Raw genomic sequence first — 17861 nt, 5'->3', positions numbered from 1 at the left:
TCCAACAGGGAGGAATATGACAGGATGTTCAAATGAAACATGATCAGAACTACCTAGACAGAGTAGGCTATGAGAGGCACTTGGCAATCAAAACAGTGGACCTCAGGTTTCACTTCTAACCAAACTGGCTCACTTGCTGTTCCTGAACTTGGCATTTTCTCTCTGCCTCGGATTTTGCACCAGCTGATCTTGTGTCATCCCACCACCACCACATATTCCCCCCCCCACACACACACACACACACACACTCCTGGAAGGTCCTCCTTCACCAGTGCCTCTTGGAATCCTTGGGTTTTTCTCAAGATTCATTTCAAGGGCTGCTGCCTTCCTTGGGAAGCTTTTCCTGTTATCCCTGGTTGTTGGTGTTCTTTTTATCTCCTCAGATTGTTTTATATTTTGATAGATTGTCAGCTCCTTGAAGCAGGAGCTAGTTTTCATTTTTATCTTTTTTCCCCAGTATGTTGAACAAGTTGGAGGCCTAGTGCATGCTTGTTGAATTCCTCTAGTTCTTGGTTGTTGAACATCACAAATGCAAATACGGTCAACTCTGAATCATCCTAATTCTTGTTTTCAGATGGCTTTTTGAGCCAAAACACTTTGCATTTCCAAATTTATAGTAAATGTGAAACAGAAATCCAGCAAATGGCAATAAATTTTTAACTCCACATTCATAGGAGTTTTACCTATATTGGATCAGTGAGACTATCTTTTTTTAAGGAAGGAAGGAAGGAAGGAAGGAAGGAAGGAAGGACAGGGAGCTGGACAGCTTTCCACCTCCTTATGAGTCATGTTCTCAAGCTGATATTTCATTCTTTCTTGACCTCTCTGCAGCATCAAACACTGTTTATCACCTTTGCCTTCTGGGTACTCATTCTTTGGGCTTCTGTGGCCACTGCTTTCTCTTGGATCTCCTATCTGTCTGACTGACCCTTCTTAGTCTCTTTTTCTGAATCTTCATGTTGGTTATGATGATGATGTTCATTAACTGTGGATATACCCTGAGGCTCTGTCCTGGACCCTCTTCTCTATTTACTCTATCATCTTATCAGCCACTATGAATTCTATTGTCATTTCTGTATAAATTATTACCAGACCAAAAATCCAGCCTAAGTCTCCACTGAATGTCAATTCCTCATTGCTTTTTGGATGTTTCAAACTGGATGTGCTCTAGCCATCTCAAATTCAATATGTCCAAAACAGAACTCATTCTTTCTCCTCTGACCCCTTTTCCCAACCACCATATTACTATCCTACCAAATACTCAGCTCAGCAAACTTGATATTATCCTCAAGTCCTCATTCTCAGTCACCCCAAACATCTAATCAGTTGTCAGATCTTGTCATTTCTGTCTTTACATCTCTAGTTTATATTTCTTTCTCATTCACACAGCCATCATCCTCATTCAGGCCCTATCAGCTCTCCCCTAAATTATTGCATTAGCTTTCTAATTGATCTCACTGCCTAAATTAGTCTTTCCCCACTCCAGTCCCTCCTCCAGTTAGCTACCACAATGATTTTCCTAAAGTGCATGTCTGACTACTTCACTGCATGATAAACTTTACTATCTCCCTTTTACTCAATTATAGGATCCATTGTTTGGCATTTACGTTTTTTCACAATCTTTCTAGACTTTTTAGACTTTACTCTCCTCTATACACTGCAGTCTAACTAAATTGACTACTTGATGTTTACCAATCTTCCATCTCCCATCTTGTCCCCCATGGCTAGAATGTTCTCCCTCCTCACCTCCACTCCTTAAAATCTCCAACTTCCTTCAAGACTCACTTTATTTTTTTTATTAAGTTTATTTATTTAATTAATCAGTTTAGAATATTTTCCCATGGTTACATATTTCATGTTCCATGTTCTTTCCCTCTCCTTTTCCCACCCCCTCCCATAGGTAACAAGCAATTCCAATGGTTTTACATGTGTCATTGATCAAGACCTATTTCTATAATATTAATATTTGCACTAGAGTGATCATTTAGAGTCAAAACTTGCTTTAAAAACCATTTTCTGCCAGAACTTTCTTGGCCTTCCCTGCTGCTATAGGCTTCTCCAACTAAGATTACCTTACAGACAGGACCTAGACCTAGATACAGAAAGACCTAAGTTCAAATCTGGCCTGGAATTTATTCCCCAGGTGACCATAGGCAAGTCAATTAGCCTCTGTCTTCCTCAGTTTTCACACCTATAAAATGGGGATAATAATAGCACCTATCTCAAGGTCGTTATAAGGATAAAATAAAGTGAGAATATTTTGAAAATACTTTACAAACCTTTAATGTATCCTTTATGTATTTTTGTGTTTCCCATTAGAATGTGATTTACTTGAGAGCAGGAACCATGTTTTTGTCTGATTCCCCAAAAATTGACACAGGGTTTAATAGGTGCTTATTGTTTGAATTTTCAGAACATCAAAACCTATATTCAAGTATAAGGACAAGGACACTAATGGTTTTTTAATATTAACTACTTCTTTATTATGGAAAAAGAAAAATTGCCTAAATTTTGAATGTTTTAGTATCAAAGATCTTCATGAGTTGCTGTAGATAAAAATATTTATTTCCTGAAGTCTAAATTCTAATAATAAAACTTTCCAAACTTACGTAGACTGGTCTTTTCTTAAATAAAATACTTAAGTATTATATTTGTTAGGTAAAAGTATTTAGTATCACTATTCTCTCTCTTCCCCTAAAATTCAGTTCCCTAGATGAAGAAGTTCTAATCCTTTTGTTAATAAAAATATCTAGGATAGCTAGGTGGCTCAGTGAGTGGAGAGCCAGGCCTAGAGTTGGAGGACCTGGATTCCAGTCTGGCCTTATACTTCCTAGCCCTGTGACCCTGGGCAAGTCACTTAACCCCAGTTGCCTTACCCATGTCACTCTTCTTAGACTTGATACTAAGACAGAAGGTAAGGGTTTGGTTTTTTGTTTGTTTTTAAAGACGAATATCTGACAGTGCTTCAAAGTTTACAAAGCACTTTACAGTTATTGCATTAAAACAGCAAATCTCCTATGAGATAAGAATAACGGGTATTATCACTTTTTAGAGATGATGGAATTCACAGAGGTTAAATGATTTGCCCATAGTCATAAATCTAATATATATTATAAGCAGGATGAACCCATGTTTTCTTGATCCCAAACCTATTATGCTATCCACTTCACTACTTTTATCAATATACCTTCCTTATTTTCTTACCATTTCTTCATTTCTAGGGTCTTAGTTTCTTGGGATTTCATCAGAATAACTTTCTAAGAAGGACATGTTAACTCTTAACATTTTTTCATTGTTTTCCTTCCCAAGGGAAAAATGTTCAAATACTATAAAAATCTTTTAGGATAATTTCTCACAAATTCCAAGAATCACAGAATCTGAGAATTGGAAGGAACTCCAAGAGCCCATCTATTCCAATGCAATCCTTACCAAAAATGTCTTCTACAATGTCCATCCCTCACTTGAACATCCTAATGAGGACAAACCCATTCCCTCCTGAGCCAGACTGTTCCACTATTTCTAATTGTTAGGAAGTTTTTCCTTACAACAAACAAAATCTTTTTCTCAGTGCACAAATATGTTTTTGAAGCGTCTTTGTTTTTCCCGCATCTGACCCATTTGTTACTGCCATCATGAGTTTTCATTTCTTTGTGACGCTGTAAGGAATTAAATTTTGTGATTGAATTAAATATGAGAGAATTTTAAGAAAATACTGTGGCTGCCAATTTTAAAATATTATAGCTCAAGTAGAATTGACTTTCAATAGTTTTATTTACAAAGAGGTGGGAAAAGTAAAAGTAGAGGAATGTAAAAGAGGGTAGAGAAAATGTCCAGCTTATCACCCTAATGTTGCTCTGGTCATGGCTCAACCCAGGCAGGGCTCGTTAACCCCTTTGCTGGAGGACTCAGTGGAGAATTAAAAAAGGGTTCAACCCATGTAGCCTCCTCAAAGAAGGGGAGGCTTCTTCAGAACTAATCTCTCCAGAGGCCAGGAAAGGAAGGTCAACTTTTCACTCAAGCCAAAGCTCCAAGGGGAGAAGATCCAGGAGCAGTTTTACCAGAAGCAGTCCAAGATCCAGAGTCCCAGGTCCAAGTCAGTAGCCCTAAGCTGTAGTTGCAGTCCAAGATCCTCCAACCCAAAAATTCAGGAAGAAGCCCCATTGCACAAGAAGTTCACCACCATTTATAGTCCTTTTTAAATGTCACTTCTTGTCCCTTCCTCCACTTTACAAGGACCAATTGCAGTCTTTAAATTTGCTTAGCACTACCCAAGTGGTGGTCAGTCATTTCTGAATTGTCACCCACTTTAACAAGTGGCTTGTGAACCTCCCCTACTTAGTGTTAAGTAGGGGTGTCCATGCTTTTTGTTGATTAAATTTAAAAGTAGGCAAGAGGAAAGTCAATCCCATCTTCACAACACTGATAGCAAAAAAGTGGTTTTCCAAGAATTAAGGATTTAACATTAGTTTGGGGTTGACTTCAGAAGAAGAATAACCAATGGTTTCTGTACTAATTTTTGCTGTTCAGATGAATATTTCAATTCCAAAACAATGGAATTTTGTGACCCAAAGCTGCTGTTCCCTAGAGAGATGTGTGTTAAATTGTATGAGTAGATCAGAGTGCAGGAACTTTTGAAAAGCTGCCCACTAATATGTGCTAATACTCAGTTATCAATCATTTTATTAGTCTTTAGTACTTTGTATGGCTTCCTTACATAATCCTTTCCAAATCATTTCCTTATCCTGATACAATCCCCTAGCAGATGGACTCAACCTTTTCTTTGACCCTAGGATCACTCTCTCCTATCTCTGTTAAGGAACTACAGACTTTGGTATCCATTCCCATCTAAGCTGTTAATACAGAAGTGATAGTTAATTCTATTCACCATATGTTTAAATAATGGGGCACAAGGTGACAACTGAGGCAGAATTAATCATGTAAATAATCAAGCAACATCTATTCTAGTCAGATGAGGAATTATATTTACCAATATAGGCACTGTAAAATGAACTGAAGATCCATGAAATAAATGGATTCTCAGGGTCACATAAATCAACATCAATATCATTCTTATGAGTAGGCCACATTTATATAGTGCTTTAAGGTTTGCTAAGTGCTTTCATCACAGATGTAAGGTAAGTAGCAAAAGTATTCATCTCCTATTTGTAGATGAGGAAACTGAAGCTTAGCAATATAAAGCATCATTCCAGGAAATTCCATAGCTAAGAAGTATCAGAGCTGTTTTATACCTAGAACCCATACTCCTTTCTCCCCTACTGAGATCCCTTTTATAATTGGTTTCAATAAATGTTACTAGTGAAAATTCTGTGGTATCTTTTCTCCATTCTAGAAGTCTATATTCAAAATATCAAATTCATCAGAAGAATTTTGTACTGACCTCTAGTGGAATATGGTTGGAAAGCCATACTGTTATCTTTGGTCATGTTAACACCTAGATTCGCCTTCCCCCCTCCCCCCCCCCATTACATACAGCTTGGTTTTTTAAAGTATATAATGCATTCAGTATATTAGTTCCAAAGATGACTATCATTATGTCCCAATTCTCCCTCCCCCAAAAATAACTTTTAAAAACTCTCCCTTGTATCCAATAAACATATTCAAACTAAAGAATTGCTCATATCCAATGATATCACATTCTTTACCTCTAGTCACCTCTCTCTTAAGAAGTGGAAAGTATAATTTAGCATTGAGTATCTAAAATGTTTGTAGAAAGAACATTAGGTGGTAGGAGTTAGGTGGTTTGTTTCATTCAACTTTACCACTGGCTAATTGTGAAACTTTAAGCAAGTTTTCAATCATAAATACTTTAATCAACTCACACAGTTTTTATTAGCCACACACTTTCTAGGACTGATTTTTTGCTACTTACTCCTCCTTTATAGCATTAAGATGCATCATAATTCACCTTTGAACATAAAGGTCCTCAGATGTTACTGAGAAAACAACCTCTCATACCCAGACCAGGGAAGGTAAGTAAAAGTTAATATTTTTGATAACTGACTGACTAAATAAATTTTTAGATGTTTTGTGCTATGTAAATTTAACTTTTTATTATCATTTGCAAGTTTAATCTCTTTGTACTTCATTGCTCTCTAAATTTAGAAATCTGGTCTATATCTTCCAATTCTGAAATTAGGAGATTTGTGCTATAAGTCCAATTGTAGGATCAGATCACTAGGTTTAGGTTGTTCAATTTTATCAATATTCATAGTATAAACCCCTTGGAGGAAGATTTCTTAACCCAGAGTCTGTGAAGTTGAGGGTTTTTTTAAAGTATTTTGATAAATGTATATAAATATAATTGGTTTCTTTTGTGATACTATGTATTTTATTTTATGCATTTAAAAACATTCTGAGAAGGAATCTATGACACAAGAAAGGGTAAGCACCTCTTCCACAGAGTTAATTTTAGACTTGAGGCAGCTATGTGATGAAGTAGATAGAGTGCTAGAACTAGACTCAGGAAAACCTGAGGTCAAATTCTGCCTCAGATACTAGTTGTGTGATCCTGGACAAGCCACTTAATCTCTGCCTGTTTCCTCATCTATAAAAAAGGGCTTGTAATAGCACCTTCCTCCAAGCGTTTTTGTTAGGATCAAATGAAATAATAATGTAAGGCACTGAACACAGTGCCTGGCATAGTAGACACTATAATAAATAGATAGATAAATAAATGATATAGGAGCATCTGTTATTTAGGTTTAATATAATTTGACCTAACTATAATTAAACATTAACTTATAAAAGAACTGAGTAATAGTGTTGGGTAAGGGGGCAGCTGGGTAGCTCAGTGGATTGAGAGCCAGGCCTAGAGATGGGAGGTCCTGGGTTCAAATCTGGCCTCAGCCACTTCCCAGCTGTGTGACCCTGGGCAAGTCACTTGACCCCCATTGCCTAGCCCTTACCACTCTTCTGCCTTGGAACCAATACACAGTATTGATTCCAAGATGGAAGGTAAGGGCTTTAAAAAAAAAAAGAATAGTGTTGGGTAAGACCTTAGAATTAAGAGTTTAGGTAGCAACTCAAGGATAGAAAGATTATAATCTTGACTATCAGTTAAACAAGTATAGATTCCTGCTATGTGTTTTCTAATATTGCTACGATTTTTGGAGAATAAAGATTTACATAATAGAATCTCTGCTCCCTAGGATATACAGTTTAGTTTGAGAGATATGACTTTCCACATGAATCAGGTAGAAGATAATACAAGACAGTATTTACATATTACAAAATACTAAATTAAATATAATCAGGTATCCAAAAGCTTAGAACAGACATCTTAGAATCATGAGACCATAGTTTACTTAGAATTATAGAGGAAAGTTTTGAGCTAGATCTCAAAAAATTAGTTTTCTTTTTGGTTATCTCTGGACCCAGGTCATACCCAGGAGTATTGGAAAGATCCCAAAACAGGCTTTTCTTCTATTCCTTTGGCTCCCCAACCCAATCTGTGGCAATCTGTTCCCAGCCTTACTGTTGTAAAGATGAAAATTTTTGGGAAACTGAGGCAGGTAGAAATTAGTTTCTCTCTGCAAGGAGTATTATATTTTTATGAGGTTTATTGAAGATTAAAATATAAAGAAAACACAAGTAAGAAAAGCACATGTCTAGGCCCAGAGAGCCTATTCATGACCACTTGTATCTTGCCTGCTAGGTGGAGAGCCGCTCCGAAGCGGAAGTAGAAAAAAGGGCAGAGCCTATTCACAACCAGGTTAAATACTTCATCTCGCTCTCAGCCCAGGTGAGGTTTCACTGAGATTAGAGGGCATTCTGGGGAAGTGGAGCAAGGACTTCTGGGGACTGAAGTCCTGGATTCGAGTCCATGTTTACATACCTCCGTTTGATCCTCTTGGGAAGAAGGACTTCCCCCAGAGGATCATAAAAACGTAATCAATTTAAAGATTACAATAATTTAAGGATAAGAGAAAAAAAAGAAAAAACAAAATCAATAATTGCTAGACACATTGACAAAAAGCCAGTTGGGGGCAGTCCCCTTTGGCATGAAAGTATACATACAAATGAATGTTCAATCAACCATACCCAAAGTTCATTCTTGTGCAGCTTGTGGTCTGGAGGCTTCTTCATGGTGTCTTCTCCAACAGTTCAGTTTCTGGATTCAGAGAGGTAGCATCTTTCTTTACCTAAAATTCTTCTCAAAAGGAATTTAAACTTTACAATTTAAATAATGATATTTTTTACACTGTTATGACATGGGATTTTATAAGCCTTATGGAGGCAGCTCCCTAACTTTTCTTAACAGGATTCTAAATTGAACATCATTGATGCTACAGCTTTAAAAAGAGATGAAATAGGGGCAGCAGGGTGGCTCAGTGGATTGAGAGTCAGGCCCAGAGACTGGAGGACCTGGGTTCAAATTTGGCTTCAGACATTTCCTAGTTATGTGGCCCTGGGCAAGTCACTTAACCCCTATTGCCTAGCCCTTAGTATTCTTCTGCCTTGGAACCAATACCTAGTATTGGTTGATTCTAAGATAGATAGTAAGGGTTTAAAATAAATAGTAATTTTAAAGAGAACTGAAATATAATAGTTAGCACTTTTTTAAATAATTAAATTATTTACATCTACTTGTAACAATTACTATCACAATGAATAAATAGACCTGTAATCTTTAGGCTATGCATTTGACCTATATCCCTATCCTTGCCCATCTCTTCTTCTCTTTGGGACCAAAAGCAAATATTTGGTGGATTTTCCCCAAGAGAGCTAATGATCATTTGGTGTTTCTTTAAGATTTTATTGCTGGTAGAAGGCAGCAAAATTGTCTCAATAATAGTCCAGTGCCAAAGCTGGGAGGAAGTCTAGTCTTGGAATTGGCCTCTCTTCTCCAAGGAAAAAAAAAGCCTCCTATTCTCTGCCCATAATAAAGCAGGAGGTTCAGGTGCTTCAGAATTCCATATCCTTCTCTGTCAGACCCTTAGTTACAATAATTGGGGTCATGATCTGAGATTGGGAAGTAGTGCCTTAAGGTTTTAGGGAACAAGTTTAAGCTCTTTTTGGAATCAATATCTTGTATTTGTCTAAGGGTGTTGTGTTTTGAATATTTGCCAAAGTTACAGTATAGAATTATTATCAGAATAATAACTATTCTAGTTTGTATGCCTATGATTAGAAAACGCATGGCATAGTGAATAAAGTGCTATCCATGTAGTAAGACCTATAATCAAATTCTACCTCTTGACTATAAAAAGATTACAAATCTGGGGCAGCCAGGTAGCTCAGTGGATTGAGAGCCAGGCCTAGAGACGGGAGGTCCTAGGTTCAAATCTGGCCTCAGCCACTTCCCAGCTGTGTGACCCTGGGCAAGTCACTTGACCCTCCATTGCCTAGCCCTTACCATTCTTCTGCCTGGGAACCAATACACAGTATTGACTCCAAGATGGAAGGTAAGGGTTTAAAAAAAAAAAGATTACAAATCATTTAACCTCTCAGTGCCCCAGAAAACCCTTTATAAGACCAAAATGCACCAATATGCTTTAGTGACAACAACAATAAAATACATATGTTGGTTCTTTGAAACTATTAAACTAGGGGCAACTAGGTAACACAGTAGTTAGAGCACCAGGTCTAGAGTCTTGGGAGGACCTGGGTTCAAATGTGACCTCAGATACTTCCTACCTGTGTGTCTCTGGATGAGTCACTTAACTCTGATACCTAGCCCTTACTACTTTTCTATCTTATAATTGATACTAAGACAGAAGGAGAGAGAGAGAGAGAGAGAGAGAGAGAGAGAGAGAGAGAGAGAGAGAGAGAGGGGGGGGGGGGGGGAAAGAAAGGCTGTTGAAGAGTCATTAATCTACATGTCAGTGTCATAGGTAAGGTTAGTTACTATTCTCAAATCATATAAATGGTAACATGGTGACTTCCCATTCATTTATGTGCCTATTACTCTATAAACAAGACATGATGGGAAATACATGAAATTGAAGGCATTGATTTTGCCTTAAAAGAGACTTGAATCAACACATCTAGTCCTCCTCTCTCCTGAGCTCCTATACTGCATTAACAGCTGTTTGTTGGACATCACCTGGATCCCCATGGATACCTCAAAGTCAATGTCCTAAGGGAACTGATTCACCGCCACCACCACAGCGAAGTGGCACAGTGAATAGAGTACTAGACCTGGAGTCAGGAAGGCTTCTCTTCCTGAGTTCAAATATGATCTCCGACACTATGGGAGTCTGGATAAGTCATTTAACCCTGTTGGCCTCAGTTACCTCATCTGTAAAATGAACTGGAATAAGAAATGGCAAACCACTCCAGTATCTCTACCAAAAAAGCCCCAAATGGGGTCATGAAAAGCTGGACATATTGAGGGTGGGGGGAACAACTGAATAGCACCTCACTCCAACTTCTCCCCCTTCCTAAGAAGGCACAGTGGCAGCTAGGTGTCATAGAGGATAGAATTGCTAGGCCTGGAGTCAGGAAAAGACCTGACATGACATTGCATGTCCCAACTTCATGCTTTTGACTAGCTGTTTCCTATGCCTCTCCCTTTCCCTTTACCACCAGAAATCCCTGATTTCCTTCAAGGTTCAGGTTAAGTACCATGACCTTTTTCAGTTTACTCATTCTTCTGTCCCCACTCTCCAATCAAAATTACTTTGAATATAGTTTGTATTTACTTATTTTAGGACCATAGAGAGCCAGACTTAAGAGATGTGTATATATAGCTGTTATCTGTCTTCATGTTTCCTCCAATGAAAGGTAAGCTCCTTAAGGGCAAGGACTGTTCAACTTTTGTCCCAGCACTTAGCACAGTACCTGACACATTTTAAGTATTTAAAAATGCTTAGTCAACAAAATAGTGTGCAAGATAAACTATATGCACATATGACTAAAATACTTTTTAGTCTGTGTCTGAGAAAGCCCAAATATAACATGATCTTGTGTGTGAGATTATAGAAGAGACTGCACATTTCGATTGGAAGTATCAAGGAAAACTTGACAGAGGAGATAGTATTTTAGTTTGGCCATGAATGATAAGAATGATAGGATTGGGGCAGCTGGGTGGCTCAGTGAATTGAGAGCCAGGCCTAAAGATGGGAAGTCCTAGGAAGAATGATGGGATTTTAGTAAGTTGAGAAGATATAAATAATATAAACTGAGATACAGAAGCAAAGTCTATTAAAAGAATAATAATTGGCTAGAGTGTAGGTTGGTGAATGAATAAGTCAGGGGGAAAAAACATTTATTATGTGCCAAATAGTTAGCTCAATTATGGAGTAACCATTAAAACAGTACTTGCTTCAAGGAGCTTACATTCTAACAAGCAGTATGGTCTAGGGAAAGAGTCAGGATGACTTGAATTTCAAATCTAGCTTAGTCACATACTGGCTGTGTAACCATGTACAAGTCACTTAAGATCTCAGTACCCCGAGTAAAAGATACCTACATTTGGTAGAAGGAGTTTCATTTCTTAGAGTCCCCTTCACTATTCTGGACCCCCAAGAAAGCAAACTCTTTTAAAGCCAGATCATAGAAAATCTTGTATGCCAATCTCAGTAGTTTAGACTTTATATTGTAAACAGTGGAGACCGATTGAAGAGTTTTAAGCAAGGGAATATGGTATCGTAAAAACACTGGATTTATCGATAGAGGACATTGGCATCAACAAACAGTTACTCAGGGACACTATGTGCTGGGCCCTGTGCTGAACATGGGAAATGCAAAACAAGAGAAAACAACCATGCATCCCAGGGAGCTTACATTCTAATGGGAGACATTTGCATGTAAGTTTTGGAGAGTTTTTCTTTAAGCATCAGTTCCAAGGCAGAAGAATGGGAAGGGCTAGACTTGCCAAACGGTCAAACAGCAAGAAAGTGTCTTGAGGCCAGATTTGAGCCCAGGACTTCCTGTTTCCAGACCTGGCTCTCTTATTTACTGAGCCACCTAGCTTCCCCTGCATATAAGTATTTATAGAATGAGCATTAGGTAGTTTGGGTTAAGAGTACAGTCATTAGCAGTTGGGAAAATGTGTTTAATTATGACTTCATGTAAAAGATGTTGATGAGCTCAGTCTTGAAGGAAACCAAGTATTCTAGGAGGTTGAGGTAAGGGGAATTCAGGTCACCTAATCTGTCTGTGAATTGGTTTTCTCTACTATAAAATGAGGAGATTTTACTAGATAATTTCTGAGATTCCCTTCGGCTTTAAATTTGTGATCAAAGCTATGCTTTAGGAAGAATGGTCTGGTTGTATAGAATGGTTTAGATCAGATAGAGAGATGATACAGATCCCCAATTAGGAAGCATCTAGGAAGATGTGATAAGGTCTGAACTAGAGTGGTGACAATAGGAATGGATGAATTAAATTCATTTCAGCATTGTTAAGGACCTTTTCAATCAGTCAGCAATCATTTATGGAGTTATTACTATGTGCCTAGTACTGTGATGTGCAAAGGAGATACAAAGAAAGACAGAAACAATTATTATTTTCAAGGAATTAGTGCTAATGAGAGAGACAACATGCAAACAGCTTTGTGCATACAAGATATAGAGTATATAAATGGTAGGGAATCCCAGAGGGAAGACACTATCATTGGATGTTCTGGGAAAGCCTTCCTTCAGAAGGTAAAATTTGAGCTGACCCTTGAAGGTAGCCAGGAGGTAGATATGAAGAATTGAAACATTTCAGGCATGGAGGATAGCCAGTTTTGAAAAGGCATGGAATGGGAGATCAGAGTGTCATGTGAGAGAAATAGCAAGAAGGAAGATATCACGGAAGGTAAGGATTTGAAGGGGGTGGATAGCAAAGGGAGTAAAGTGTAAAAGAACTGGAAAGGTAGAAAGGAGCTAGATTGCAAAAGACTTTAAAAGCCAAATAGAGATTTTATATTTGATCCTAGAGATAATTGGATGCCATTGGTATTTATTGGGTGAGGAGGAGAATGGAAGAGGCAAGGTCAGAGTGCACCTTAGGAATATCACTTTGGCAGCTTGAGGAAGAGAGACCAACCAGAAGGCTATTGTAGTTTAAGGAAATGAGAACCTATACCAGGGTGGTGGCTATTTTGAGTTGAAGAGAACTGAACCTATATATTCCCTAAAGATATTGTAAAGGTAGAAATAAGACTTATCAAAAGATTGGATATGTGGAGTAAGACTCATGAATGACACCAAGTTTGTGATTCTGCATTAGGATTAGGATAACGTTGATGTCATTAGCAGGAATGGGGAAGTTGGGCAGAGGATAATAGGGGAAGGGGGAATTCTGTTTTGTACATGTTGAGTTTGAGATGTATATGGGATATCCAGTATGAGATGTCCCATGGACAGTTGAAGTTCAGTGTGAAGGTCAGAAGAGGAGTTACAATAGATAAATAGACCTGAGAATCATCTGAATATATACAATTATATACAAACTATGCTGTCGATTGAATCTGTAGAGCTTGTTGATGAGCTTGTGTTGGAAATCTGTTTTGGAGGGTAAGGAAAGGAGATAATGAGAGTATTAGTGATGATTCAGGTTTTGAGCCAGAGTGACTGAGAGAATGCAGGTGCAATCAACAGGAATAGGGATTGGTGTTTACAGGGATAGTTAGTACTGAAATAGACCTAGGAAGAAAGGATGGGAACATTTATTTATTGGGTGCACTACGTGCTAAACATTGTGCTAAACCCTTTGCAAGTACTATCTCTTTTAAGCCTCACAACAATCCTGGGAGATAGGTGCTATTATCCCTATTTTACAGTTGAGAAAACCAAGGCAGACAGACTTCAGGCTCAGCACACTTAATGTATATATTGTATCACCTAATTATAGTTAGAACCTAAAGCCATTTGATTGATACTCTAATATGTAGAAGAAAGAACACAATTAAGTTTCTGGAGGAAATCTGTGCTGAGTTTTCTGCAGTAGTTTCTGCTAGTGTAACCTCATTGGAGAATTAAGTGTTAACTGATATATGTAAAGAACAAGAGGCCTGTTTTCTGTCATTCTGTGGTTGGCCAAAGTGTCACCAGATGAAAGGATTTGCCAGAGGAAAGGCACACTGAAGATTTGTTTGACAGATAGGTTCTGCACATAGTAGGTACTTCAGTGTTTAATGCATTGATTGAACTGTGTTTGAGGTGCATGGAGCGGAGGTGAAAAATGGATATATATATATATATATTTTTTTTTTTTTTTGGTGGGGATAGGGTGGCTGGGGTGGCGCCCCGTTTCCAGGACACTGCAGAGGAAGGATTGGGGACCTTCATTTGGTTTAGCTGAGCACTTTGCTTAGTGGCAGAGAGAGAGAGAGGCCCAAGCGCCAGAGTAAGAGCTACCAGTGCAGCAAGTAGCGCGCCCTCCTCCCCCCACTCACCCCACTGGGGAGGGAAGCCCTAGGGCGAAAACCTAGGGGCTTCCCTAAGCGGGGCAGAGGAAGGAGACCAGGGTGCAGAGCTGGCCGTCCCTGGCACCAGAAGGCCCCGGACCCAGAGGGGGCGCCGGCGAGGACCCCTCCCTCCGAAGTCATCCCCTGCCCACCGTCTAAGAGGAATACTAAAGGGTATAGAGGGGATCAAGAATTGAATCTCCGGAACTTGTTTCTCTCAGGGAGAGAAGGAGGCCGTGACCCTGCTTCTCGGGCCAGCCTCATTTCTCACTCGAACCGCAGGCTTCGCCTTGGCCCTGGAAACCGGATAGGCCTCTTCATGCGCTCTCAACCTAACCTGGAGGCGGAGGGGGAGGGGAGCTCCCCTAGTCCCGCCCCCCCGCTTTGCTTGGCGTTGTTGTCGGTGTGCTGAGTGACGGGTCCTATCCACCAATGGGGACGAGGGGCGGGCGGGAGCAGCAAGTTAGGCTGCGCAGGAGGAGGGGAACTGGTGCTGGAGAGACAGCAAGAGGGGCGAACCGGCCCCCCGCGGCCGCTGCAGGTAAAGCCGCCTCTCTGCCCCGCGGGGCGCGGCGCGGCGCGGCCAAGCCGCCCTTCTCCTTCCCTTTCCCTCTCTCTGTCGCTCCCTCTCTCGCTGTATTGAGCCTCACATCCGCAGCCCCCGCCCGAAGACCGCCCTCGCCCCCGGGCATCCTCCCCCTCCCGCATCTTCCTGTGCTGCTCGTCCCCGCCCCAGAGGGCTCCCCCGCCAGTCCCCTGCCCCAAATGCACGTCTCCCCAGCTCCTTCTCTGGGGGCCCCTCGCCAGATCTCCCCTCCTCTCCCGCTCTGCGGCCCTGCTGGCACCACCCCTGGCAGCTTGTACAGGTAATGTCTCCGTCCCTCTTCCTCCTCTGGCCGAGCTTCCCACTCATTGAAACCCCCACTTTCTCAGCCCTTCCCTCCCCCAACCCAGGACCTCCTTTCGGTACTTTCTCCTTGTCCCCTAAATGTCCGTGGACTTACCTGTGCTGATAGTTCTTATTGTTTACTGCGCTTTCTATGTTTTTTGGAGGTTCAGATTACTTTACAGGCTTCATCCTCTGCTCAAAGATATCCCTATCAATCCTAGATTTGGGTTGTTAATGCTCTCAATTTGTAGGTAGACAAACTGAGGCAATGACTTGTCTAAGCTAATGCAAACTGTTGCAAAGACAAGGAATGGGACCCAGATAGCTTGACCTCCAGTAGCTATCAGCTTGAACTCTTACTATATTTTCAAGTCAATTTCTTCTATTTTATGGACCCTATCTTTCTATCCTCTTATCTCAATTGAGAAGTAGAAAAGTGATGATACCTTGGATATATAAAGTACTCATATTCTAAAGAACTCAAACCATTGTTCATTATCTGATGTTGAAGGTTGTGGATCAGAGATTTCTTGGGCATAAAATTTTGTCTCCATAGTATAATACTTAGTTTTAGGATGTTTCCTCCTTTTAGATTATTTTGATGATTTGATTTCATTTTTAAACTTTGAGGATGTTTCTGTGGCTTGAGGTAATTCATCATTATCATTAAGTCATTCCATATTTATCTATAAATACATATATGTGTATGTACATATGTATGTATAAGCACAATCTACATAAACACAAAATACCATCCATTCCTGTTCAGGAGAACCATTTACCTAAGATCCTTTAAAATTTCGAAACTAAAAATGTGAAATTAATGCTTATAAATAAAATAGTTGATCCTCTTCTGAATCTGTGAGCAGTTGTTTAAATGAATTATACGATGTTTCTTAAAAGTGCAAGGTAAATGTTTCATTGTCCTTTGCCTTTTTTAAGAAGTCAGTAGGAGTAAAGAAAGACCATAGCTGTACAGTGTTTACTTCAGTGTCAACCATTTGCCTTCTAGGCAGCTGGAGATCAGTCTTTCTGATTTCCTTTCCTTTCCATTGAAAGGTGTGAAGAAGTTGAAGGGAAATGAATAGAGTAAAAAAGTACAGAAACAAAAAGCTTCCTTCCCTGTAATGGGACAGGTAGAGACCAAAACAGAAATAGGGGCAGGAAAGGGAAGGGGAGGCATGAAATGAGGGCAAAGTAGTTGAGAATCTGGGTCTTAAAACCAGGATCAGCTAGAATAAAGGTGTAGAAGTTGCACCAAAGTAATCCATTTATATTTCTTCCTTTAAGGTGTTTAGTCTCTTTGGTGGAAGTTTTCCAGACATCTTATTCTTTTCCATAATTAAACCCATTTTTTAAAAGGGGCAGCTATTACTGGCCTACATTCTTCTAAAGGTGGCAGCATTTGGAGTTTGTAGACAGCCCAGGGCTTTGATACCAGCTGCCAGACTATTCCTCCAGAAAAAGACCCTGGATGAGAATTGACATTTACTATATAGTTGTGTTTTGCTTTCTCACTCCCCCCTCCCGCCGAAAGTTGAAATTGTGGAAAATTATAGCCACTAAGATTTGTTTCTTCTTTCTGTTACATAGAGTTCTATAACCCTAAATTCTTCCCCATAGTTCCATATTTCCCATTACTTTTTCTACATATTGAAATTCTACTCAGTGTTTGATCCATTTGGACAGTAACTTCACCTAGATAGTAATCAAGTACTGTGTGGGTTTTCTAGCTTATTTGAAAATCAGTGAGCTGTGGATGGTTCTGAGCCTTGTTGAATTTGAGGAGTTGAGTTAGTAAAACAGACCTCCTACTTCATACTGCTTCATACTGCCTGGATAAACCAGAAATTATGGGGAGAGAAGCTGGAGATATGTTGGGAATAAAGTTGATCTGATTGGAATAGAAAAGAAGTTGAAAATTAGTGGCAGACATGAAACAAACAAGAAGGCAGAGGTAGAATAGGTAAGAAAATTGGAGTTAGTTAAGCTGGATGGTAGGACCCAGTAAAACGGGACATTTTAATGTAAATTTGGCACTGTTCTGGAAGAGTATTGAGTTTCTTAAGCCTGGCTAGACCAGGAAAGAGGAGTTTATTGGTTATTAGATGGGTCTGTGAACTTGTGGGGTACATAGGGGCACAAGTTAACTGAGAGCAAATTGCTTGAGTCAAATGAAAATAGAGAAATTATTTATAATCACATTTCCTTGATTTTCAACACTTTAGAAATGAGGCCTCTCTCTAAGGTTGATCCTAGATAAAGAGAAAGAAATTATGATAAGGAATTATGATTACAGGACCAAGGTGCTGACAGTAACAGGGAAGGCTATTCAAAAGATTTATGAATTATTTTCAGTTTATACGCTTAGAAGACAGAAAACAAGTGCTCTTCTTTGTATCATACTTAAATCATACATCTTAGACTACTAGAGCTGGAAGGGAACTTAGATACTACTTTAGGCCTCCTCCCTTATTTTACACCAATGCTCAGAGAAGTTATGCCACTCAAGCTAGTCTCAGAGGTGGGATTTGAACCTGGGTCTTTCAGGTTCCAAGGTCAAACGTTCTTTACATTAATCTCCCTTACTGATAACAGGTACTTCACTATGCT

The 17861-nt window shown here is 39.5% G+C and overlaps 1 protein-coding gene across 8 annotated transcripts in view; it reads left to right on the top strand.

Moving 5' to 3' along the window:
* The window catches only part of CHD8 (chromodomain helicase DNA binding protein 8), a 62705-nt gene that overhangs the window by 5839 nt on the left and 39005 nt on the right, over positions 1-17861 (top strand). For 2 of the 8 annotated variants that reach the window (XM_056810009.1, XM_056810005.1), the window contains exon 2: positions 5904-5990. The exons of 1 other annotated variant lie outside the window; for it this stretch is intronic. The gene's annotated coding sequence lies outside the window, so the exon portion shown is untranslated. Of the gene's footprint in view, positions 1-5903; positions 5991-7579; positions 7763-14797; positions 15226-17861 lie in introns of those variants that run through there. 5 more of the 8 variants (XM_056810010.1, XM_056810006.1, XM_056810012.1 and 2 more) reach the window with 4 other exon arrangements.

The sequence above is a fragment of the Monodelphis domestica genome, chromosome 1, assembly GCF_027887165.1.
Source record: "Monodelphis domestica isolate mMonDom1 chromosome 1, mMonDom1.pri, whole genome shotgun sequence".
NCBI lineage: Eukaryota > Metazoa > Chordata > Mammalia > Didelphimorphia > Didelphidae > Monodelphis > Monodelphis domestica.
The sequence above is the reverse complement of the archived record's forward strand: the minus strand, read 5'-3'. Positions and strand labels throughout refer to the sequence as shown.